The sequence below is a fragment of the Anticarsia gemmatalis genome, chromosome 13 (genome assembly GCF_050436995.1).
Source record: "Anticarsia gemmatalis isolate Benzon Research Colony breed Stoneville strain chromosome 13, ilAntGemm2 primary, whole genome shotgun sequence".
Classification (NCBI taxonomy): Eukaryota; Metazoa; Arthropoda; class Insecta; order Lepidoptera; family Erebidae; genus Anticarsia; species Anticarsia gemmatalis.
The window spans coordinates 9,365,752-9,393,576 of NC_134757.1; the positions used below are offsets into that span (position 1 = coordinate 9,365,752).

Below are 27,825 nucleotides of genomic sequence, written 5' to 3' on the forward strand. Positions count from 1 at the left end.
TTATAACAATATTTAATATTGCTATCTATTTAATCTCTTATTAACTTTAGGTATTAAAATAATAAGACGATATTTTTAGCAACTTATATCTCTTTACATTTGTGTAATAATTCCAAAAATGGCACAGTACAGAAAATCTCATTAGTATGAACATATATGTTAACTAAATCTCAATTCAATTCTTTTAACATTTTAAAGATATATTTATTGATTGAGATTTTAAAGATTTTTTACTTTTTATGTAGGTAATCTTTTTCCACTGAAATCAAAAACCTCATACATAGTACATTTAACACTGTATTACAATCAATACTTCTAAAACCTCATACATAATATATTTCACTCTGTATTACAATCAATACTTCTACGCTATTCGTGTTTAGTTTCTCAACTACAAAACAAAAAACGAGCGATTATGTAGCTAATACCGTTGTAAAACAAATCTAAGTCCACCATGACCTGTCATGTCAAAAACATAATTACTTCAAAATACTTTGTGAGGTTAATTTCCTAAGCCACTAATTTACATCAAGCTTAACCTTCTATATAATTATAATCACGTTAAAAGTAACAAAGCTAAAACAATTAATCATGTAATAATTAAGCTATTAAGTTTAAAATTTATCTGGAATTTGATCGTTTGTATTGTCCATTTTTATTATGTGGTCGACCGCACTGACCTCTACAAAGCGGTGGAGTGCGGAGACTGAACAATGTAGGTATACAATTTTAAATTAAATACACTAATCCGTTTACACACATAATACCACGAGTGTCTATCCGAAGGTGTAGACAGAGGTGTATGAAATATCCACGTTTAGCCGTTAATAATGTTAGTCCCATGTAATAGGGTTACAATTCTTATTTGTATTTGATATCATATTCTGTTAGTAATATGTATTAAATATGAAAAACACTTATCAGTATTTTACCATAAACTTTAAAAATAATTCTTTTTTTATTGTTACATAAATAACGAATAAACAGTAGTTTTGAAATTGTTATGTCCATTATTTTATTCTTTTAATATTCGTCCCTCTTAATTTCTCATACAGACATGAGAATATGCTCCATAACAGTCGTAATTATTAGCAATTACCTTTTTAATGAACTTTACAGCCTTTATTGAGACCGAAAACTTCTAAGTTTCCGGTCAAGTGGTTAGATATTTCCTTTTAAGCCTATTTGTAAATAAACAAGCAATATTTTCTATTAATAACATTAAATTATCTTTGTAAGTTATTAATAGACTCTTAATAAAAGGGAAATGCTTTGATTTTAAAGCACTTGAAGTGTTATTACGTAAAATTTATTAAATGAGTGGTGTTCTTAGCTCGTCGATGAGTAATAATCATTTTGAAATATCGAGTGGTGAAATAACATTATTAATTATTATTCAAATTAATTATTACGTTGTAATAATTGTTGGCAATTGGCAGATCCGTCAAAATTAAACTGAAACATCTCAAATAAAATAACAACACCTAGTTGTTTAAATTCAAATTATATTTATTTATAGAAAATATGGTACTAAAATTGGTCAATATCATAAGAGTGTATCACATATTTTGTCATTAAGTTGACTTACAAATTCTTAGCGTACATTAAGTAACACGTGATTAATAAATCAGGCAGTAAAATTATAAATTAATTTTAAATTATTTCTATCGCAGAAGACCTGCGTCGTCTAGACCTACAAAACAGAAGACCTAAATAAATCTATGCGTATTCCAAAAAATATACTAAGGGCATAAAAAAATATTATAAATAATAAATATTCATGAAAAACACAACTGAATACGATTATTCCGTGTCCACTGATGCAAAGATAAGCCGATTTTACGTCTATACATTTCAGTCCAAAATTCGATGTAAAATTCTACTTAATAGGCAAAAAGAGCGAGCATTTTTGCACTACAATAAATGGTTGAAATAAAAAAAATAAAAAATATTTAATAAAAGTATTTTGTATTGTATGTACATTTTTGCGATGGTATGTATATGGTTACCGTGGATTGTCCCGAAACAATGGTAAACTTTTAGTAAGTTTCTAACAAACAACTTTAAAAAAAAAAAAAACCAACAAAATCTTATCTTCCAATAAAGATCTAATTGAAGTCAATTTTATGTGTGAAAGAATATCATACATAAGCACAAACTTTCAAATTTATAATAATAGTAGGTAATACATATAGGAAATCGGATAAACCCACGAATTCGGAAAAGGATCATCATAACACTATAGTCTAGTATACAAACTAGATTTAGCTCCTAAACACATAGCTGTCTCTAATAAATTTACCTAAAGTTTATCTAAGCCTTCCGATATACCGAAGTTAGGAGGAATCATCCCATCCAACATGATAACTTATCAAATTAATCTCTTCGGAGCAATGTTACTTAATCTTGTATTTACCTACACGTAGTTACTTGTAGTTACTTAGCTTCGATCTGAAGGTGTTTATCTGTATTAAGTAGTCTCTTGTGGCTTTGAACATAGCTAATCACAGACGCAACAATTAAAAGCGTAACTTAATGAAATGTAAAAATACATGCAGCTAATTTAAATTACGTCATCAATCTATTAGTATTATTTTCTTATTATGAACATAATTAACAGATCTGTACTAGTAAAATTGCAGTTATTCTTCCTTTGAAAATGATAAGCCTTGACTGAGTGCACTTATCCGGTTCTACTCTATAGGCTTCTTTTTTTAGTATTACAAGTACAAGAAATAATGGGCGTGAACTAGTTATAAATCAATCAAACTGTACCCAACCAAACAAACAATCAAAAAGACGCAACAAACTTGGCAGCAAGACTTCAAGAAAAATATATATCAAGAAAGGCAAAGCTCGAAAATGGAGAAGAAAATGCGATGAAAATTATACCAAAATATAATGGCTCACATATTGTGGTACAGTACAATGTGGTAAATTATTTTCCGTCCCACTCTGTCCTAGTTTCTTAATTGCTCGCTCTCTGAGCACCTTAATGACTTCCCCAATTTTCGACAGGATTTTGTTTTAAAATGACTGTTGGACTTCTGGCCATTGTGCTGAAATGCCATTGTAATGAAAAAAACTATGAAGTGTTTGTTCGCATTGCTATTTCAATTTGAATTTGAAATTTGAAAAGTAAATTGCCATTGTTCGAATGTGGAATATTTCAATTATTTTTTGTGAAAATTAAAAAGGTAGAGAATTAATCTATGTACGCTGGTAAATTTTACAATATTTATTTGTGAAATGTTACCTGTTTTTAACTTGACCTATATAGAATAGCGTTGTTTCGAATATAAAAGTGGATTAACTGAAGTACCTATCCATAAAAAAATAGTCATAAGTTTTATGTGTGTTTGCTATGATATCAATATAACCTTTATTTTGTAGGTATTAGGAATGTCGGTGTAGTGTCGCCAAATATAACAAATCATAGTGTTAATAAAACCTTAAAGTTCGATCATTAGCCGAACAGACGACTGCACTGAATATAAACCGCACGCAAAACTTTCTGTCCCGAATTTTTATTTCGTCGAGATAGTATTTCAATCCGAATTTTTAGGCCTTGCTAAAAGGGTTTTTGGAAACCTATTATTTTCTGGTTCTGGTAAAACATGACGCATAGCGGCTGGTTTCAATGTGAAGAGATTTTGCTAGAGTAGAGAGGTTTTAAAATCTTGAATTCGTATTGCCACTAACAGGGGAATTTAATGTCCGTTAAGTATCTATCTGGACTTTCCACTTATCTCGCTTCACGAAGAATGAAAGAATGTTATACATATATTTGTTTCACGTAAAAACTTCTAAACGGATTTTCACTAAATTTGGTACGTAGATAGTTTATGGCCAGGATTAACACATGGAATACTACCCAACAATCTTTTGTCACGGAATGAGCCGCAGGCAGAAGCTATATATTTATAATATAAATGTTGATACCCAAAACAATGATTTACTTATAAAGATTCACAGCACAAATTCCAACGTACCTTAAAGCAGGTTGTACATCAAAATTACACCGTTATATGTGTCCTCTATCTTAATGCACCAATAGAACTGACCCTATCAGTCAGATAGTGATCCATTAACTGAGAGGCTTCGCTTTCACTAGTCCGTTCTCTTTGCTCAATATTTATAGATCAATCATCCTTACGTCACAACAGTAATGGTAGAACAGATTGAATTTACGGGGTGCAAACATATTATTGTTCAGTAAAGTTATTCTTATATGAATTAAATAAATGCGACCATTATATAAAAAGGTTCGAAGATATGATTACATTATTTATAGAATCGGTCACAATGTGGCTTTCTAACGTTATATTAAATTGTCCTTTGTTGTATTTTTAATTTTTTAGGCTTATTTTTATTAACAGAGCCTTTGAAGTATAATGTATTCAATAAAATATGGTCGGCTATTTTAATTCAGAAAATCACAATTAAAAAAAATATCACATAATTCTATCCGAACGTTTTGATATTTTTCTACATTACAATTTTATTGTTCGGTATATTTATATACGTCAAAACCAATGGACGGTCATATTTAATTTTATTACGTAGCGGTTTGTGGACTTGTAAATTCGTTCTAGTCATGCAATGAGGTTGCATATAATGGCTTTATTATCATAATTTCACACAAAATAAATGGACTCCATTCGTGATTTGCCACCACTAATATTGTGGAAAAACGTCGGTGAAGTGATGTGACATAGGTACATAGTCTTTAGCTTTATCGATAAACAAAATATTTCGTAAATACAATCGGGTCGCAACTGAACGTGTATCTTTATATGATACTAGCTGACCCGCGCAACTTCGCTTGCGTCACCTAAGGGAATGGGTCAAAATTTTCCCCGTTTTTGTAACATTTTTCGTTGCTACTCCGCTCCTAATGACCGTAGCGTGATGTTATATAGCCTATAGCCTTCCTCGATAAATGGGCTATCTAACACCGAAAGAATTTTTCAAATCGGACCAGCAGTTCCTGAGATTAGCGCGTTCAAACAAACAAACAAACAAACAATCAAACAAACAAACAAACTCTTCAGCTTTATTATATTAGTATAGATGACATATGTAATGTTTCAAATAAAATAAATATTACAGTAAATTTCAATTTCTTTCGCCATCCTGTTTACAAAGTAAAACTTAACGGTAGGTCTTAACACTCAACGATTGTACTATTGCTTACAAATCATTAAATAAAACTCACGATACTCACCGCTACAACAACTCGACTATCGTTTTCAAGCCGCAAATTTATCGACAATATCCCACCCCTAACAGCCACTATAACTATCGGTAGATTTATTATTTGTTTATTCACTATTCGCTTCCTTTTACTGCAGTTATTTAAACTAGAACTCATTTAGTTTATACCCTGTTGTATTCGGTCTACTTTATTTACAGGCAAAAAGTATTTTGATAGCTATAGTAGATTTCAACCATTTTTTTTCGTCATAAAAATGCATTACTGCGTGTCCCGCTCCAGGGAGGCAGCGGGGGTCTGTCGGGCTCTCCGGCCGGCTAGGCGTTCCGGCTTTTAAATTTCGGCATACTGACTAAAAACCTGACCGTGTTCCTTCAACAGTCACCATGCACCATGCACACACTTGGTCACTATAAACAAAGTCCTGCACAGTTGGCTGGTTTCAATAATACTGGCCGCAGCCGAATATCCAGGAGGACATTAGAAGATTTAAAAAAACATGTATATGGTATTTTAAACAGTACATGACGTGTTGGATGTCTCATTAGTGGTCTAAAAATAGAGAATTCAACGTTTAATGGACGATCAACGTTTACATATAATTACGCGCTCTGACAGAAAATAGGTTAAAAAACGACACATCTAAAATGTGGCACTAATGTAGTAAGACTTCATAAATGCGTACATTATGCCGTAGACTAAAATTAGTATTTACAATTTATACAAATAGTTATAACATGTTTGACTGCATTATTGGTATTTTAATGTATTTGTATTAAATTGATCACTACTGACGCTAAGCTGAGAGTTGCAAGTTCTATTTACAAAACAAATACATGTTTATTTTCATCATCAATTCTGCTTAAAGGCTTACAATATTTAAGAAGTTAGATAAAAGAGAAGAGAAACAATTCAACCAGTGCCTTTCGGCACAATGGCATGTTATATTGCTAAATACAATAACCACACGTTCCTACTACAGCTTGCAAACTACAAACCAGTCCAAATATTCGCAGCACACAATATTGGCATGATACAGACAGTTGTGGTTAGTTTTACAAGTTGCTTACCAATCGCCTAAGTGCACTACAAGTTTGTATCTGCTCTTACAAGTTCCGCGATAAACTCAATTTGCGGTTCTTTATTCCCAGATCGGTTTATTTTCAGTTTAACATAATATTTTATGCACGAACTAGTTACATTCAACAGTTGTAGTAAGATGCAATAGAAATCTAAAAAGCGAAATTGATAATTATTTGTGTAATTGGTTCGTTATGACAACGTAGTGTTTCGGTCTCTTTGGTTTGATGACGGAAGATCTTCTATGCTTACAAGCAGTACTGACTTTCTACTTCATAAAGGAAAACTTTTATGTTTTATAAGCTGTCAGTTTCATTATTAATTTATATGTCATTTTTTCTGTTCAACAACAAAATTGCTACGGTGTAGACTCTACGCCGTAGCATATATGGTCTACGCCGTAGACCGTAGACTTGTATCCGTAGCGAATTCCGTACCAACTCAAATCACTTAATATTAATACATCAATCAGTTCTGTACCTATTTAAAAGTAGTTTATACACGTAATGTACTACCTAAGTTTGTACACAACGTAAAAGCACGCGCTGTAACATAATATTTATTTGTAAAACATTAATGTAAAGTACATTAATCGTTGCTCTAGAAACGTACTAAAAATATTTACACAAACAAATGAAAACATACTTAAGAAACGCTAAGAAACGTTTTCTAAGGCTGTGTCACACGACAAATCCTGTTTAATAATATTTTTTTAAATCAGGTATGATATTTTATTTAAAAAAGCACATAATGAAGCTATTTCCAAGTATCCTTTAATATTTATAGGAAATGCAGCCTTTAATTCTTTCTATTCTCTTCTAATTTACGTTATTACCCAACATACGTAGCACAGAGACTTTAACTCGCACTTAGTATTCAAACGAAATTTTAAATGCACTGTATGATTTACACTGTAGATTTCGATACGATAGTATTCAAATGACAAAATAAATCATATTATGAATATTTTACGTAACGTTTTCTTTCAAAACACGCCCTTATTTACAAATCATACGTACACATTAAAACATACGAAATTTACACTAATGTACGTGTATCAAAGTGAACGAAATCAGGGAGTTTATTAATTTAAAAGTGCCTTAACCTTTGATTTCGGGCAAAAAACATTTCAAAGGACTTCCTGCTTTAATAGTACAATTTAGGGTTTAATTTTGCCTGTAAGTGTGTCTCCAGGCGGGTTGTTAGGTATGTCAGTTCACGCGTCCTCATTACTGACTAAGCGTAGGGTCTAAGTGCTGCCACATACCTATACTTTCATATAAAGGGACAAAAATTACAAAGGTTCTCGTTTTGGTCATACTTTACGTTACATTTTTCGTAGTACGACATAATATTTTGACACAATAAATACATATCGTAAATTAATTTAAACAAATATAGAAGTCTAGTCGACGCGCTCATAGCTAATTGTGCTCACCGGTCGGCAAACGACCTGTGGGATAAGCAACCGTTGGCGCGGTCATTCTATTGATGGGTGACCGCATAGTGGTATTTGAACTGAGCGTCTCCGTGCTTTGGAGGGCACGTAAAAAGTCGGTCCCGGTTGTTGTCAATTAAGATAACAGTCGATAAGCCATGTCAAAGGCCTTTCAGGCGGCCTGAACAACTTAGCCCTCTAACCTTCAAATCACTCCTTAGTCTAACTACTGCTATCCGCTTCGCTAAACGCTCACACTAACACCGTGAGCAAAGTTTTGAGAGCATTGCGTGGTTTCCTTTACATGAAGTAGGAAGTGTGGCCGACATTCTTTCATTGTGTTCCCACGTCTATTCTCATAGTGAAAGTGATACAGGGTGTGTTGTAACTTAATGCAATCAAATTCATCCTTTGGTGGTGATTGTTAGTATTGTAATAGGTAAATTGATTTTCGTACTTTTAATGACGAGGAAAATGTTTTTGTGGGCATCAATTTGTATTTAAAAATATAAAATAAATGTTAAGCAGAACCTTGTTTATATATTTATGGGATTTTTTTGTAAGAAAGAATCGAAAGAAATACACAATATCATGTATTTTCTTTCACCCTTTTCATAAACATTGCCTCGCCTACAAATATTTGTATATTTGTATAACCTAAAGAACAATGCATTTCATCTTTAATATAAAAACTAAACTTTAGACTTTAGGCAAAAACTACAATGCATATCAAACACAATGCAGGTTTCGAATAATTAATTATTAGTTCTTATTCGGTTTACTGTATTAAACTCAACTAACCACTCAGACAATAGATCCCTTTATTTGCAAAAAAGCTTGCAAGAAAACTACAATAGAAGATATTATAATAATATCATGAATTTAATAGAATCTAGTGTATTATTCTTTCGTAATCGAACACAAAACTCAAAACGTATAACAAACTTATAACAAAGCTTATTTTAATTAAATTATAAATTAGAATGTGTCTTCATAAATATAACAATGTAATAGTGTCCTTTTATGCCGGCTCCTATTTATGAAATCATGACTCAAAGGAATAAAAAAAATGCAAGTACGGAAGAAAATTAACTATTATGAAGTAATCCATTCCGTTCTCTGTGTACATTTAACCCGAGGCAGCCCTCTTACTATTACACCAACAATCTAAAAGTAACTCTCTTGTTCTCTATGAAATCAACGACTAACAAAATTAATTTAAAACTGCCAACTGAAAGCCCTTTGACAAAGAAAAAACTAAAGAGGAATCTTGTTGAAACTTCTACCATTTTAATCTCAGCGAGCCTCGGTTATAACAATATTTCATTTATTTAATACATTCATGCATAATATTATTGTAGCCAGTTTTGAAATTTAAAATCATTATTCAAATCACATTCAAAGTTTCGCAATAAATATAAAAGGTTTTTTAGTCTTCCGTACTCCCCTGCAGGTTTAATTTATTCGAGTCAAATAAGGATTAAGTTGACGTACATTTTCGTAGTTGGCAACTCTAAGAATTTGAGACAACATTAATCACGCTTTATTTACGTACTTGTAATGGCAACACAATCGCTACTGTCAAGTTTTCGCGAATGATGTTGTTTGAATCGTTTTTACGAAGTATAAAAAATTTTTTATGTCCTTTTTAATCCATACTAGTTGTTTCCAAAAATCTTATATCTTATAAAAAGTAGTAATTTGAAAATTTGCATTTAGTAAGGATAGAATTTTGCTTTATAACCCATACTTAATATACGCTACACCCGTTAGGTAGTGCTTGCATAGACAAGATAGCAGTCGGAACTGTTAATAGGAGTTCAAAGGTATCGAGAGTGCTATAAGCTGATTGACGGAGACCACTCAGGTTTATTCGAATTCAGCCAGCAACTGATAGGTGTGTGAGCTCGTAGACTTATCTCATATACTATTAGTAGATGCTATGTAGGTATCAGTCAAGATATCGGAGGCAAACGCAAATCTAGAGCCAAGTAAGTATACTCAGCTCCGCGATATTTATTCGCACAAAATTACATGAGTCCCTTCACATATTAAAAACTATTTTATTTAAATGTCTCAAAATTACGAAAACTTCGTTACTAGCAACCACTCTAAGAACTACATAAAACACTTTCTATCATAAATCAAAATTAAGTAACACATAAAACTCATCTTATCATGTACCCGAAGACTGAAAAAGGCTTACCCGCGAAATATAAAACTAACGTCAAAGAAGTACGTATAGCCGACAATAGACCTACAAATCCAGGATAATGCCGAGGCCGAAATCTAAAAAACAATACCGAACAGACTCGACTGAGATTTATGTAAAATCCCCGCTTATTTTTTACGGTCGGAAATAATTTTCGCGGTCTACCCTCAGTTTGTTTCCTTTTGTTTTTATGCAAATTCTTTACGAAATAATAATCAGTGTGTATTACGGTGCGTTTACGTTTTTTTATTTGTGTTTTGTATTGGGAGCTGTGTTTTATCTAGAACATTTTGTAGCTATAAATAAAATGGAAATTGGTTTTAGTATACAAACGTTGAATGTTTTAGTATGTAACTCCTAACTAATTTTAAGCACTATAGAGTACTTACACCTTTTTTATTACATAAAAACTTGACTACATTGCAAAGCAACTAAATAATTATAATCTATTGAAACTCTTTCCTTCCCTAAATCTATCAGTTCGATGTTAAAAAATTGAAATTAATCTGCTTAACATTTGATTTTAACTCTATCGCTGAAAAATCGTGAAACCTTTTATATTTTCCTTCCTTATTACAGACAAATTTTCCTTACTTGTATTCTCTAGTAACGTAATCCGCTAAACTGCTCGGAGTAAACTGAAAACATTTGAAATGGTCAATGACGGTTACACTACGTGACTACATTCAGATGTAAATTCCTTACTTCCCAATGTTTGAAATTGGAGACAGTATTTCCCACGCCTGCTATTTTTCCTTCTGATTAAATTTGTTGGGGAATCCAAGAGGACTCGACTTTCCATGGGACAATCAATGTATTCAGAGTCACGGATAACTCGTTTCCTTAGAGATCGGCCAGAAATTGAACAGCCTTGCCTCTTTTCACGTATTTCTCCGGCCAAAAGAGACCTCCGGGATAGCTCGAAATTCCGCAATTGAATTCGATTTTAAATGTCCCTTTCCTTTAAAGTAGAGGTTCGGATTACTGAAGGTACATGTTTTTTCTTCTCGTTCCCGAAATTAAATTATATTAAGAGGTCGTCCTGTTTTTCTTGTACAAGGAAATTGTGTTGCCAAAACATATTTCCGGCATTTATTAAATTTGGGAATTTCTTATTCGTATTTAATTTTCAGAACGACACCTTATTAAAATGCCACAAAACCAAGTGGTTATATTAAACTTTTTAAGTTATTACGATACTTTGGAGTATTTGAGGCGTTACGAAAAAAATAATTCGCTTTACAGTTGTTTAATTTATGAGGGAACTTGCAGCCATTATATTTATTGAAGCTATATACAACATTTCATCTCCGAGAATAATAGTGAAGCTATGACAAGAACAAAATCTTTTCGGCCTGCTTTAAAAGAATCAGAGACACGTGCGTAGAAGTATCAACAAGTGAAAATATTTCGCTACACGTCAAGCGAAGGTAACATAAAAAGAGCATTACTTCTCAAGAACAGGATAAAGTTTCTAATAAAGAATTATTGGAAACCTTCGTATTGTTCACAAAGAAACCTGTAGTGTCATATCTCTCAGCTTTAGCGTGATCCACTCGTTTGTAAGTAAAGAAAGCGCTTTCTTCAGAAAAAATCACTTGAAACAAGTCGCATTACTTCCAATGTCTTTTACCTAAGTCCCTTTGTAAATCGCTAAAGGATTATTCTTTTAACAAACTACATGAAAAGTAGACTTTACTGCTAAAGACTTAAGTATCAGTTTCAGTTAATAGTCACTAAAGAATGCGCCGTTAACAAGTTTTGAACAACTGTTACTCGTTTTACGGTAACAGTATTTTGGGATATAAAACAGGTGGTGTAATAATGTTAGGATGGAAGTAAATGGATTGAAAAATATGAGGCTGCGAGTGCCGGCAGTAATTTGTTTCACGTTCGCATAAAATAATATGATTGATCGTTTCTCCGGGTTGTTATGGGCACTTACAGGTGCCAGTTTCAATAACAGACAGTTGAACAAGCTTACTTTTCTCCAAAGACCCACATTAATATTTTTTTTGAAAATACCTGTTCTACCAGTATTTTAACGTATTTCGCCCGATTTAACGAAAATCAAAACAAGTTATTTCATCGACATAACCTCAGTTGAATTCAAGGATCGTTTCAAAATTGAAACACTAACTCAGAATTTGAGCTCCGAATCACAATATGAAGTCCCTCTACAATAATAGGACAATTTATAGGCAATAGAGGTGCTCCCAAACAAAATTTCTATTAGAATCCCCAAACATTTTCGCTGATAAGTAAAATATCTATTTCAATACAGGTACGGTTATTACACTCTGTTAACTGAAATTAACAAGGGTATCGCAACGAATCTTAAAAGGGCAACGGCAATTATTGTAGAATGCCTCTCCAACTTTCCCAACAATTTCATTTTAAGTCTACCTCTATAGTACTTCAGTTTTTTTTCTCTTGTAAACCTGAAGTATGTTTAGTACTTACTTTAAGTGTGTAATTAGATGACGATTGATGATGTTTTTTAAACAAAATAATGAGATTACAGATTTAAAGTGCAGATACATAAAAAAATAACATAGAAGAACCAATTTTCTGGAAACGCTTTTAATTTTTTTGCGAAGTTTGATTAAAAACAGCTGTCGGTACAAAAATGCACGGGGACGAAAATATATTTTACCTTTGTCAGCTAAACACTGTAAAAATGCTAACATCATCATTATGTCGCCGAGCACTGAATATAAAAGGTAAATTCCCGTCTAAAGCATTCTGCGTGATGATTCTAGATCATTCTAGAAAATACTTCGAGTAATGCGAATCAAATATTTAAATTTATACACACACAACAGTAGAATAAACTTGATCCAATTACAAAACGTGTTTCATTTAATCTGTATAAAGGAGCAAAGTGTTAAACGAATTAGGCTCACCCTCTATAATTCTTCATTTGAAATGAACACGTTAGTTCAGAAATCTCGAAATAAAAATGTACGCCTGTACTGTTTTATTTAAACCCCTTTATACACGTTACGGAACCACGACGAGTGTAAACGAAAGGTCTTTCCCATTTACATTTTGACTACGCATGTTTGTTTGCGTTTTTTACATTTTTTAACGTGTGTTACCGGGTTTTTTTGGACGGGCTGTTACAGCTGAAATAGCTTTAGGTTGGATAGGTAGCTGAAGACTTTATTGTTATTTTATACAAAGGTCTCGGGTGGTATTACAAAACAACAACAGCTTAGAACGTTATTATATTGGTTAGCTCTCGTTTTTGTTGTGGCAATTTTTCTAAATACTCATTTTAGCCTCATCTTTGATTGTTTATCAAATTTGCCTGTAATATCTGTTAATAATTACATTTGTTGTTTGGCAGATAAACCAACAATAGGTTCAACTCTTAAATTATAATGAATACCGTTTAAATACTTTTAATTGAGGGACATACTGATTAATTTAATTCCAAAGTATGTCAGTAATAAAATTATCTGAATTAAAACGCAAGTTTCTAGTTTACTTTATTCAGACTATAGAAGCTTAAAAATTCTCATTTTTTCTACAAAATCGTACATTCAAGTCTTCAACTCACATAGGTACATAACAAAGGAGGTTTTGTTGGCAGAGGTGTATCAGTTTACGGTATAACGATTTCAAATTTATTCCCGAAGCCTTCAGATTTATTCAGGTTCTTTACACTAAAGGTTTTTCAGGACAATGATCGTGAAACGTCGATTTCAATTTGTTTCCAATTTCCGAGTTATTGAACTAAATTGGTGAAGCAAGTTTTTTTACTTACGATATACCGGTGGTATTTTTTGCCAACCAAAAATTAGGTACGATCCTATTTTGTTTCTTTTATTCGTAGAATAGTTATTTATTGTTTCCTTTTTACTTGTGGTAGCAAAATTACATTGTGACGTAGGTTATAACACCACCCCACGGTAAGACTGCTAGTCAGATTTTCGAGCTTCTGACTCCTGGTTACTGGTTTGCTTCCAATAAAATATTTTGTTTAAAAATAAATACTCTGATGCAAAATGGGACTTCATTATAACGTTATCTCCGTAAATGAAAATATTACATATAGTCATCTTTTCAAGTCCATAACAATCATAAAGCCATTATAAAAACACTGAAAACTTAATGTGATAAATATTATTAAGTTCGCCTTTAAATCGGTAAATATTAATTAATGTATAACTATGTTTAATAAAATTACGAGCGAAATATAATTTGTAATAATTTAATTTATTTTTTGAGAAACTATGAATAAAGGTTTTCATGCAAATTTAATGTTGTCGTACTTAAATTATTATTTGCGTGAAAATTGCGAATTTATGTTATAAAATGTGAAAGTTTTTCGTGTAAATAATCGACTATTTATGATAAAATTTACATGAATATACCGTCACTGAATATATTTTGTTTACAAAACATTAAAATTCAGCACGCTCATTTCAAGCGTATGCATGCAAAAACGAAAAACATATTTTAAAATGTTTGTTAAATCTGCTTATCCTAAATTTACATGCGCGGTTACACCTCGCTAAAATCGTCAATATTTACACATAATCGGAGAGGCAAACATGTTCCTATAATAAATGAGTGATCAAGTTATCGTTAACACTAATACGTAATTTAGTTGATTGATTCCAAGTCGCTACGATAATATCAAAAATGAGGACGGTGTGCTACGAATAACGTAGCATGGCTGTAGCCTACACAGAGTGTAGGCAGTAACAATGTTACCAGTGTGTTTGGTCAAGAAACAATAAAAAATTAAGTTAACTAAACTAAAGCTAAGAATACAGTTAACAAGATCTTGGTATCGGATATTGGAACAGTAACCTACTTATTAATGTAGTACCCCTGACTGCACTTAAGAGAGTGTCGTTGTAAAAAAACATCGCTTACATAAACACATGCATGATATCACACCTGCTAAACGGTTAGGCAGATGCGTTTGAAATACACCCATGTTGTGTGAGGAACCTGAATCACATTACTAAACTCCGGGATACTCTTGAGAAACATTCTATTCTAAACTTAGAAAAGAAGAATAGTACTTTGCCACACCATTATGCCTAGCGGTCGGACACATTATCGACCATCACAAAGGCAGTCACTTTATCATGTACACCACAGTTTCATCGAATACTTAAACTCTATCGTAATTCGTATCACAACACAGGACCACTAGTATCGATCTACTTGTGGATAAGCTCATCTGATTGCTAGTCCGATGTTCACCGCACGTGCCGCAGGTCATTGCGACTCATTTCCTACGGTTGACCTTTTATCTACACGCTGTTTACTGCAACTGAGAGCAATGTTGTTTAGATCGATTGTGTGATACAGTTATCTGCAGGAAAAGTTGTTTTGATTTTGTTTTTAGTGAATACTAGCTGACCCGCGCAACTTCGCTTGCTTTACATTAGAGAGAATGCGTCAAAATTTTGCCCGTTTTTGTAACATTTTTTACTCGTACTCTGCTCCTATTGGTAGTAGCGTGATGATATATAGCCTATAACCTTCCTCGATATATAGACTATCTAACACTGAAAGAATTTTTCAAATCGGACCAGTAGTTCTTGAGATTAGCGCGTTCAAACAAACAAACAAACAATCAAACAAACAAACTCTTCAGCTTTATAATATTAAGTATAGATATCTGCTTATGCAGTTTGAGTGCTGCGGTAGAAGCCTGTTGATCAGGGGGTTTTGGGTTAGATTCTTAAGCCCAGCAAAGTGCTATCCAATTTGTTTTGGAGTTACTCAATAGACTGGGGTTTAGTCACAGACCCGGTATATTTGCCAATTTAAAAAAAAAATACCTTTAAAACAAATAGATCGACTTGGTCATCGCAAGAAAACACAAATTCGCCATTAACATTTCAGAAGCATTAACTAATCAAATCATGCGATGACCAAGTCGGTCTATTTGTTTTAGAGGTATTTTTTTTAAATTGGCATGATAATAACATACATAATAACTTAAGACAGAAAGTCCTTTAAGTAGAGACTAAATAGATTAATCGACTTGGTATTATATTGATCTCACAACTTTTTACGGCGAGACTTGAGGTTTTTACAGAATGTTTTTGATGGCATTACTTTTACTTTAGTAATGTGTATTAAGTTTTAATGAGAACGCATATTATTTTTCGGACTTAGTTTCAAAATAAAATTCTCCCTTTAACGATTTTAATTAATAAATCCAAACAAAGCATTACTAATATTTTAACCAAATTATTTTTAATACATCACAAAATCCCAACGCACATTACATCATTATGTATAAGTATCGTGATTAAAAACTTTTTTTCACCTACCCTCGCAATTTATCTTACTGTAACAGTCGCGTATAGAATTATAAATAGGCCTGTCGGCTGGTCACGCGAATTTTCATTTGTATGTACTGCTAAATAGATTGAATTAATAAAGTTGACATCGTTAGTCTAGAGGTGATGAGGCAGTGAGTTTTTAAGGTTAATTTCAGTCATTATATAATATATTTTTGTTTTTATGGTAGAAATTATACCAAAAAGGTAAAGTGTCATTACCATCAATTTAATATGCCCATGACCATTTGGTACTTATGGGTAAAGTTTTTAAAAGGAAGACCATTTTGAAATTTTCAATTAATTATAATCGCTTATCGTCTATCACTTAAAATGTTTAGCCACCGTACAAAGATTAGCGACCTATTCCTATTTAATACCAAAAAACTAATACCACTGCGTCCACTGGTATTAGTTAATTATCACAGTTAATTTCTATTCCGAACGAATACCACTCATAAACGAATCCCAAAATTTGTAAAATGGTATGAAGGTAAACAGTCAGTAATAAAAATGCTGTGAAATATGATTTTAAGTAATGTATGTTTTCTGTTATGTTTTGGTATTCGTTGGGAATAGATCAGGTTACTAATTTTGGGATACGTTTGAGTGGTATGCGTTCGGAATAGAAATTCACTGGGATAATTAACTAATACCAGTGGTATTAGTTTTTTGGTATTAAATAGGAAAGGGTCAGATTAGCAACAAAGTAAAATATGCGTGACTAATATCTACAACTTAGAGAATTCTAAAACTATTAAATATGTACTAACATTAACTGAGCAATTTAAATGCTGGCCTTTGGGACTTTTTTTTTATTTAAGGGTTACAAATGATGATGGTATGATGTGATACAGTTTAATTGAAGCTGAGCTTTAATCCAGATGGAAGCCTTGCTCATTAGATGTCAATGTGATTCTTAAGAATCTTAAGAAGATTCTTAAGAATCAATTCAGATTATCCCGAAAAAATAAAAAAGGAATTTTATTCCAAAAACAATAATTGTCTACATTTTTGTCATTATGAGTGCCAAAGTTTGTATCTCGAAAACTACAGAATGCATTTGATTAAGAATGCAATAGTTTGTGATACGAAAACTTTGATATAAACAATGGAAACATTCTTAGATAATATAGAATTACTTTTACCCTGATAAAGTAATTTACACTGACGTAATTGTCGGTAATAACCAGCTTATAACATTTCTACCTTAGATATAACACATATTTTTATTTATTAATTTACTTTTAATAATATATTAAACACATGTAAACAACAAATTAATTAATAATGTATAAAACAAATAGCTATAAACTATCCGAGCGAGGCACGTACACCATTAATCACGGCAGCCGAAACAGGCTTCCATGATAATTGTTCGGTCCACAACAGCTGCTACTACACAACCATCGCTAAAAATACAAGAACGATTGATTGATGGCTGATTACTACTAGTTTCCTATTAACCGTGGAATTAGAAAGTTTATGTTTGTTAGGTTTATATACAAAATAGAGCGAATGTAAATTTGCAATTAGTTGCAATAAATATGCAGTATTTGTGGAAAGTAAATTAGAATTAGTTAAGAAATGAAGGAGAACTTTGACCAGCAGTGGTAAAGTTATTCTTAGAGCTTTATACCTTTGTGTACTTATACTTTTTTGTGGTGCAAGCGATATAATATAGTGACAATTTGCTAATAACCACAAAGTAATGGATAAGTCAGTCTAAAACTGCAAGTACCTACTTTTTCATGCACTCAGTTGGTTTTTGATTCTTTTTATCCTATTACATAATGATTACTATTATAATAATCTATTATAATCATGCCACAACTCCTTCCTTTTAACAATTTAAATATAATATGTTTTAAATTAGCGTGGTCAAAAGAACACCACAGGTTGCGAGCATAAAAATTACATTCGTTAATTATACTTAGTAGAACCCAACTTTTTCGCATTTCATAGGTATTCACAGTATATAAAAACAAACCCGTATGGCCACGCAACTATAATAAAGTTGTTCATAAAACAAAATAAAGCCGTTAAAATAGCATTTCCACATGTCGAGTTGCACGATACAATGTAGTAATTACATTAAAATATGACGTATTTACAAGAATTATGTTGACTTGACATAGTAATGCGCAAGCAGTACGTGAAAATAGGTGAATTAAACATGTATAATTTTTATGACTGGCGACAAAGAAAAATAAAATAAGGTGTTTGGATTTTAATGGACTTCCATGCCTTTTGTAACTTTATTAGCTGACAAAGAGACGAAATCAATACCATAGCCTCAATTAGAGAATTACATTAGGAAAAAATCCTATAGTGGTCAACTAAGCTTCACCACAGGATAAATCAGTGGTATATAACTTTGGACATTCAGTAATAGTCGGCTAAAGCATACCCGAATAGTAGAGCACTATTTATACATTTCATTCTCAGTATTTGAGTTACAGTCAATATGATATTTGATGAAATGGCGAAGTCTACCAGCCATAAAGGGTACAAACCTAATAATTTAGAGACATTAAAACAAGGGTCTAAACTAAGGAGCTATTTTGCAGTGATTAGTTGAAACTCAAGTGTGAAGCAAATATTTAAATGAAACATAATCCGGAAAAATAACTTTTATAATAAAGTAACTGAACTACGTTTTATACAGTTGTCTTTGTATACTACCTAAGTAAGTACCTACCTATGTTAATTACTACTACTTTATTAAACTCTCTTTAGCCACGCTTTCCACAATATACATTTTTCTAGTCAAAATAAATTATCATATATTTTATCATTATATACCGCGACCATTTTCAATATTAAATATTTAATAGTATATATCTAATTTCGTTGCAAACTTAACATCCCGAACGCAAATAAATAAAACTTAAATGCCATTTTCTAGAAATTTTCTCGAACAATAGTCTTCTTACTGCCAACGCCTTTAAAAAAAGGTCTATTTAATCTTCATAAAATGGAAATCCAATTACTCGGAAAATGAAGTTCAAAAACTCTGCGAGCCTTTACCGTTCTCTTTAGTAACTAGTAACAATTACTATGATGATTTTATCGTCCCAAGTTAAAGAACTAATATTGGGGAAAAGAAAAAAGTTTATCAAAAAGCCAGTCTTTTTAATTTGATTTAGGAGATAGTAAATTTATTTAGGCATTTGTTTAGCCTTTGAAATTTTAGTAAAGGAGGTATTGCTTTGTCCTGTCTGAATTGGAGCTTATTGTTTACAGTAAGTACATTGTATAGTATATATAAAAAATTAGAGCAATTTTATGATTAAAATCAAGGATATTTAAGAGTGATTACCAGAGGTTTCCCAGTAGATTCCATAATCACATTCGACACAGAAAAAACTAAAGGCAAATAACATAGTACTGTTATATTTTGCAGCACAACTTACTAATAAATAACGCGATAAAATAGAAATCATAAAGTACTACCCTTTCAGATTTGTTCTTTACAAATTCGTATTTGACGAGGCAAGTCTCTATATTTTGCATCTGTGCCCTAATAACTATAGTCACGTTATACGATCGTGTAGAGAAAGAAAAAGAAGCTAGGAAAATGTCATATATCATAGATTCTTCTATTTGACTACATAAATACAAGTAAAATTGTTGTCTAGAGTGCTTTACAAATCATTCTGGACTTTGTGATACTAAATGTCACGCAAAACGCTTTAGTTTCGATAAAACGCAATTAGTTCACTCTGCTTTCACCGTATAAGGAACATGTTACCTTGAAGGCGTGAAATATATTACGTCTTTCTAAAAACGTTCAAATGTCGTGATAGTATAAAGTTGGTTTCAAAAATAAACCGTTCAAAATGCCTTCACGATATCCACCTAATTTGTCATAATTAACACAGCGTTGCTCCAACCGTAGCTTATACCCAACACATTTACTGGCTACAATTCATACCGATGACGATTAAATTGGACGTATTTTCAATTATAAATTCTCTTTGTATACCCCCACCTTATCCGTTGGTATCGGAATGATAAATTGCACTTGATGTGAATATCGGTAACAATGAAACAAAATGGGCGAAACGGGAAATATGCGGATAATTTCGTCATACACTGGCCGTTTAAAACATTGGTCAATTGATTGTTATGACGCTTTAACCGAAACCTGATGGAATGGATGCGAGTAATTTAATATGTCAATATTTATTAAAATATTTTCGAATATGTATTGATCAGCAACCGTAAATCGTCATCGATCTGTATAAAACGATTCTGACAGATTATAACAGTAACTGTGATACTTTGGCGCGGTATGACTATTAATTATTCCTTCGCATCGCTGTCCACGAAATAAGTAGCTTGATCATTTTACTTAAATACCATTTGACCCGTGGACGCTAGCCGTGAGCGTAAGTTAGCGACCACAATAACTGTTGGGTACCTATGCCGAAACGAAAAGCTGCATCTACGCTAGGAGAACCGAGCACGAGCGGAGGACGAGCAGATCACAAATTTCTTCAAAAAACATGCTCGTTCGACGCTCTTAAGCCAGTCCACATTACACAAATTGTGCTCGTGCTCGGCTCCTCTAGTATAGACGCAGCTTAACACGATCAAACAAATCATTAAAATGCACAATCGTTTCAATCCCATATAATATTAGAATAATATGACATCAGTTAATGACACTGCTAATGAATAGGTACCTAGAATTGTCACAACGTGACCGTGTCGGATATTATTCATATCCGTAGAATTATCTATTAAATTGTTTCCAAACGGATTATCAATTAACACATGAGCATTTTAAATACGATTTAGAATTATTGTCTACTAGATTCTGCCCGCGAATTCATCCGCGTGACAAGATTTGACTGCCTCCGTGGCGCAGTGGTTTAGGTCGCCACGCCGATACCACTGCAACGGGAGGTCGTGGGTTCGATTCCCACACGGAGCAATTATTTGTGCGATCCACAAATAATTGCTTCGGGTCTGGTTGTGCTTTGTGTCCGTTGTTTGTATGTTTGTAAAAGTCCCCGCAACACAAGAGCAATTCTTAGTGCGGGAGTTGTCTTTTTAAAGAAAAACAAAAAGATTACCCGGGGTTAAAAGTATGTGCTTATCCAGGTTATAGCTTTATAGTTATAGCTACGAGCGTACTAAATTTCATTAAAATTCGTCAAAATAACAAACCTTCATCCATCTACAATTTTGCATTTATGATATTTGTAGGATAGTCAGTAGATTGTAGTTAATTTATAGTAAATGCTAATCCAGTGGTTCACGTTGATTTATTTGGTCACGTTGATTATTCAGATTCCCATTTGAACGGTAATGTAGCAGCAGATATTGAAATTGAATTCATTGATGTTAGTGATTCAGATATCCACATAACTACGTACCTATTTTAAATAGACTCAACATTTGCGTAAACAGTAGAAACTACTGCGTACTAGATATTTTATTCATATAAATCTCTCATATTTGAGTACTTAATATCAAACATCGTTAACCTAATTGCAAAATTGAGTGTATGTATACCTGTTCCTTCGTTATTCAGTGCAACAGAGAGATTATTATTAGATCTTTTTTACCCATTTAAATGCGCGTAAAATCACGCAAAAATATAAGTAATTACACCAGCGCATTTAGAAATGTTTTGATTCCCTAAAACTGTATTTACTCCAATTCTTCATTTACAAAGACAAGTAGTAAATAAAAGTAACAAACTTACTGCTCTTTGAGACATAACATCCTACACAACTAACTGCCTATTCCATTTACTCCCACAAATTTCTCAGAAGCCTACTCTAAACATAATATACGTTCACAACACGCAACTTTCAGTGTTTTCTCTCATCAAACTTTGTTCAGTCCCTCGAGAACTGCTTACCATAGTCTTCGCGAATCAATACAAAATACTCGACAATATCGGCAACTTACAGGAAATTGAACAACCCCCGTAAAATTGTACGAGTAAGTAAAAAGTTGTATAACTAAAATTATATTTCGTGGAATGTAATATTAAAGAATGTAACTTATACGTGTATAAAATACTTTACAATAAATTAATATTTGAGACATTATTTTTTTTTTTACTAGTGGACGTCTGACATTTTGTTTTTCAGCTCCGTTCCTATTAATCAAAATGCGATGCTTTAAAGCCTACCCCTATTATATGGACTACTCGCCACAAAAAAGTAGTTACAGTAGTTAGCGCCTTCAAACATAGAGACGCTTCAGCTTTATATTACGAGTAAGATTAGCAGTCTAGCTTATAAGACATAACTTGAAAAACGTAACGTCACTATCTCATCTTCAGTATAACAAACTTACGCCCTATCGCCTCTACTACTGGCGTCACCAAACCTTCCCTCCTATTTTTATAAGTAACCTTTAGCAGGACCTCATAATACACCATTACCGTCCTCATTTGAACCAAAATCAACATTTTAAATTGAATAATCCTTACCCACATTTGAGTAGAACGATAAAATACGAACAGATTAAATTATTACCCGTGAGGGGTGGCCTGAAGGGAATCTTATTAGACCTTAAAATATCGTTGGTGTATACCAAAGAGGTTTTCGTGGATGATTTATGGCTGCCCTGTGCGTTTGGGTTTCGATTTTTGTTAATTACCCTATTTTGTATAATGGTAATTGAATAAATGGGTCGGGAAACTTTTAATTAGGGATTTCGGTTTCGAGTACTGATGTGAGCGGTTCGGAGTTGTAATTTGATCAAATTTTTAATAGGATTAAAGTAATTAAAGTTAAATGCTTGTATATTGTTTATTTTTTGTTCATTTATACATTAAAACATAAATTCATGAACATAAATATAAAAAAGCTTTGTTCCTCTTTCGTAACCATAAGAGGTTTAAAACCATTTATAAATAACTCGTAAAACCATTCAGTACAGAGTAAAACAAAAGTCTTTTTTCCTTTCTCATAAAACCTCTAATTTCTGATATCTTTTTGTAAACATCGTTTGGCGCTACCCTATTTACCGCATCAGATTCACAACACAAATTAACTTTCTTTTAGGCACGCATTTTAGGTTCCATTTTGTAAATGGATCTCATTTTAGATACAAAATTTGCTGTTTTCAGCACGTTTTTTTTACAATTTAATACAACAGAATTATGCTGGGTCATGTCCCTTTATTTGTGATCCATTGAAAGTATAATGTATGCAAGCAATAATAATGAAACCTAGGTAATATATTACAATGTCTGACGTGCAATTTTTCAAAGCTTTTGTAGCAATAGCGGTAACTAAAACGTAGACAGGCATACAAAATAGGTGTTTCCATTAAACAAACAAAAGCTACGTAATTTAATTTCGATATAAACTGCTTTCATTATGAGTTCGAGGAAAATTTGCCTTTTTATTAATTATCAGAATCTAAAATTGAATAAACAAATTAAGTATTCCATTAGCAATGTGGGCAATGTGCTATTGCTTGCTTTGATCCTGCCTAGTGGGCGTGGTACCTAAAAATGTTTCAGTACACGACCACGTAAGCCCGACATACGATGAATTCTTTCATGACTTTGTGCTAGGTTTCCGTATAGTGCAGGTTCAATGCAACAGCCGGTATGCAGTTACTATCCCATACAGGTACGGTATTGGACTAACAATCTTATGCACGCAGGTACATATAGGGAGTTAGAAGTAATCAGATGTCGAAACCAAATAAGAATTGAGCAAACTAACAGTAGTTAAATATTTATTTACCACTCTACAGTTATATAATTACGAATGCGAAAGTTTGTAAGGATAAGTAAGTAGGATTGTTACTCCTTTATGCAAAAACTACTGAACAGATTTACAAATTTCTGAATGATGAATGACTCTGTACACAGTATTTCATGACCTGGATTTACACATTGAATACCTGGGAAATTATCATTGAACGAGCAAAAACTAGTAGTATCTACGTTAGTATCTATGTTATTTAATATTCATTATCTCATATCCAACATAAAGTTTAATATTTACTCTTACTTTTATACATTTCATATAAAATACATTCACATAACAATACTCGAATAGGCTCTTGTGTGTGAGTAAAGAATTCCCTCAGTCAAATTATAACCACTTCTTGTCAAGAGAAAAATGTTCGCTCCATAAAGGCAAAGCGAAACGCCCAAGTTTCTTTGTGAGCCAGCACTTTGAAGACAAAAGACAGTTTTGTAATACTCCATTGTTTTGTAGCTAATAAATTATGCAGTTCATAAGTTATTGTGTATCTATTGGGAGCTGTTACATCTGTAATGAGGAAGCATTCTTTGTTCCAGCTTCTTTATATTTGAAGAGTATTGGACAGACAATCGAAGGTATAGTAATTGAGTCTTTAAAGGGTAACTTTACAGTTTCAGTACAAACAGTTTGTATTATAGGATATGTGTAAGTCTTTGATGGAACATTACGTAATGTTGAGACCTGTATCGTGTTAGTACATGTATATTTGAACATTGCGATAGGGTTCAGCTTTAAAACTGTTTTATATATTTTATAGTTATGAACTCTAAGTAATTATAATACACAATCATCGTTATGAAATCTTTGACAGTAGTTAACAATAGTCAGAAGCTTGAAAGTGTGACAATCAGTCTTACCGAAGGGTATCGAGTTATAACCCAGGTAACTGGGATGTGGTGGTCAGATAGGTGAGATTGGAAGCCCACTCCAACATAGTTTGGAAGAAAAATTAGGCTGATATAAACATCGTCATGAAATAGTGATTTATCTCGTGGGAATTAAAACTTCAGTGAACAGACTCTAGTAATCATTCCTTCATTCAAGAATCTATGAAAACGTGGTTAAAAATGATACATTCGTCTACTCAATAGTATTACACCTCATACATGCGACATGAATATTAAAAATCCTTATTATAGCCGAGGAAATTGCTTTTAAAGTGAAACGCGCCCCCACCGTCACAGTGTTTTAATAAAAAATTACAGTTTACATAGCCACTATCGATATTCTGTTTGTAGTTGACGGGCTATATCATTTCTTTTGACGTCTGTCCGTAATTTGAGGTTATTGAACTTTGAAATAATGATGAAATTACTTTCGATTGAACATTAGGGCAGAGAATGCTATAACTCAATTTAGTTACTTAGAAAGAAATGGAACTATGTGGTTTTATTATTTAAATAATAAAACAAAAAAAATGATTTTATGCTGTTAACTTACATCTGTAGGGCGATTCTCTGCAGTAGAAACAATCGACTATCGAGAGTTTGATTAAGTTTTCATACAAAATATTTTAATCATTATTTTTAATTGTGTTGCTTTTAATTAGTGTTGATATACTAAAATATTGAATATTCATATTGTTTCCAAAAAACACTCTCAAAATAGCCACGGTATTCAGTTTTTGACATAAACAAGACAATCTCCATCCAATTATTCAAAAACAAACCACAATGTTTAATTGAAACAAATTAATAAAATCTTGATAAGCGACATCTGTTGATCACAATTAATAACTTCGGATGCGAATTGTTTCCAATCAAATTGAATGTAGAATGCAATTAATTTAAATTTTGTTACGGCACGCGTTGACCTGTCAGGCAAATTCGTTCAGCGAAACTACTCGTATCTATGAATAAATAAAAATGCTGCTGAAATCTATTCCCTGTTTTACGGTTACGTAAAGACTAGTTCAAATTGCTTCAAACCGTTCATACCTAACTCATTACTAGATGTTTAAGAATATAAAAGTAAAAACAAAACATTTTATTTCAATATACTATAAAGTTAACAATGATAATATCATTTGGGGCCCCTTTTCAAGCAAAATCTTGCTTGTGGTAAGGAACTCCGCTCTTCCTTGTTTTACATTAACGTGTATTAAGTCAATACTTACAACCAATCTTCGTGACGTAGGTACTGGTATATTTATAAAATCTTTGATAAGTACTTATGTTTGTAAAATAATATTCTCCAATGAAGAAAATTTAATTACGGGATGAAAATAACTGGCATGTGTTCCGTGATTACGCCCACTAAAGACCTTTTTTATTGACAAACCACATTATTACCTTCAAAAACGATCGCACCACATTGTTTTTCCTTTTCCTCAAAGATATATAATAATAAACATATAATATTAAAGCTCTTACGTTCATTATCGAGGCCTGTGCCACCATCTTCCAATAAGTGCCTATTATTGCTTAACGACGCGATCAATGCCGTAACAGATACCTTTATGATATTCTAAAGACCTTTAGAAGCAAAATGTCGCTTCCCGGTCTGATACAAGATAAGAATTCATAATTTATTTGGTGAATTACATTACGCCTTTATTTGCTAAGTTAAGAATAAATGGGTTATAAATACGGTTTGTTGTGTAATACAAACTTTCTTAATGATACTGGAATAGGTTCAGCAGTTTTGTAATGCAAAACCACATGTATGCTTTCAGTTGGAAAATATATTTAGTTACGTTGAAATGTTATCAGCTTAACTTATTTATATTCTAACTTGAAATGACTTAAGAAAAAATAATGTTTTATAACATCATCATCAGCCTATGCTTTCTTCCAACTACGAAATCGGCTTCCAATCTCACCGTATGCAGCTGAATACCAATATTCTACATGTACAGACTGCCTAAGAGACCTCTACGACCCAAATTCTCTGCTATGGAGTACACAATAAAACAAGTAAAATACAATGGATGGGCAGTAAATAAAATATTTCAGAGATCGTACGATTTCATTCAGACAAAACGAAAAGAACAAAAATACAAAATAAAATATAATAAATGTCATAAATTCCATAATCGTATTAAAACAACTAAAGTATACATACAGAATTCAATATAAAAGTAAAATTATTGGATCTCGCTTAAATCCCTTATAAATAAAATAAAATTGTGTTCACATTCTTGGTAAACTACTAGAACGATTACTTTTCAATTGAAAAAGACTAAACAAACTGAAATACAAATACCAATAACAATAATGTCCGAAAATCCTCTGTAATGCGATTTTATTTCTTTCAATGATATATTTTGTTCGTATCAGTACACCGGGGAAATTACTTGTGTGCAGGATTCGATGTCACCTTGTAGGTCAGATTGTCAAAGGGCAGGAAAGATTCAGCGTTTATTTGCACCAGTAGTTTTGTCGAACTAACGGAGAATGTCAAGCGATTTTTGTTAATCTGTGTCAATTGGAAATTATTTGAAAAGCAACGAAAAGAAAATTGACACGGGTTTCGATTTTTTTTTGGCTTGGTCGTTTCGGAAGACCCCTTGATTTTAGATAGAGTTAGAAAGAAATTCAAAAATAATATTGTAGGTTAAAAAAAATATAGCGGCTACACATGCTTGTTACCTGTGCCTCTTACGATTTACCTATTTGGGAATAGATGTAATTTAGATCTCCAGGCGTTTTGCAATCTGTTTAGATGATCTAACCTGTACATCAAAATTTTCCAATTGACTATTAAAGGGGTTTTAGGTTGCATAAATATCGAAAGTGTCAAATTACTGCCTAATCGTTTTGGAAATGTCTCAACACCACTTTATCTCGAATATCATATTCAACAACTGA

General features: G+C 32.4%; 1 protein-coding gene across 1 annotated transcript in view; it reads right to left on the reverse strand.

Moving 5' to 3' along the window:
• Nucleotides 1-27,825, reverse strand: part of LOC142977806 (potassium channel subfamily K member 18-like) — a 158,921-nt gene that overhangs the window by 123,204 nt on the left and 7,892 nt on the right. The window lies entirely within an intron of this gene.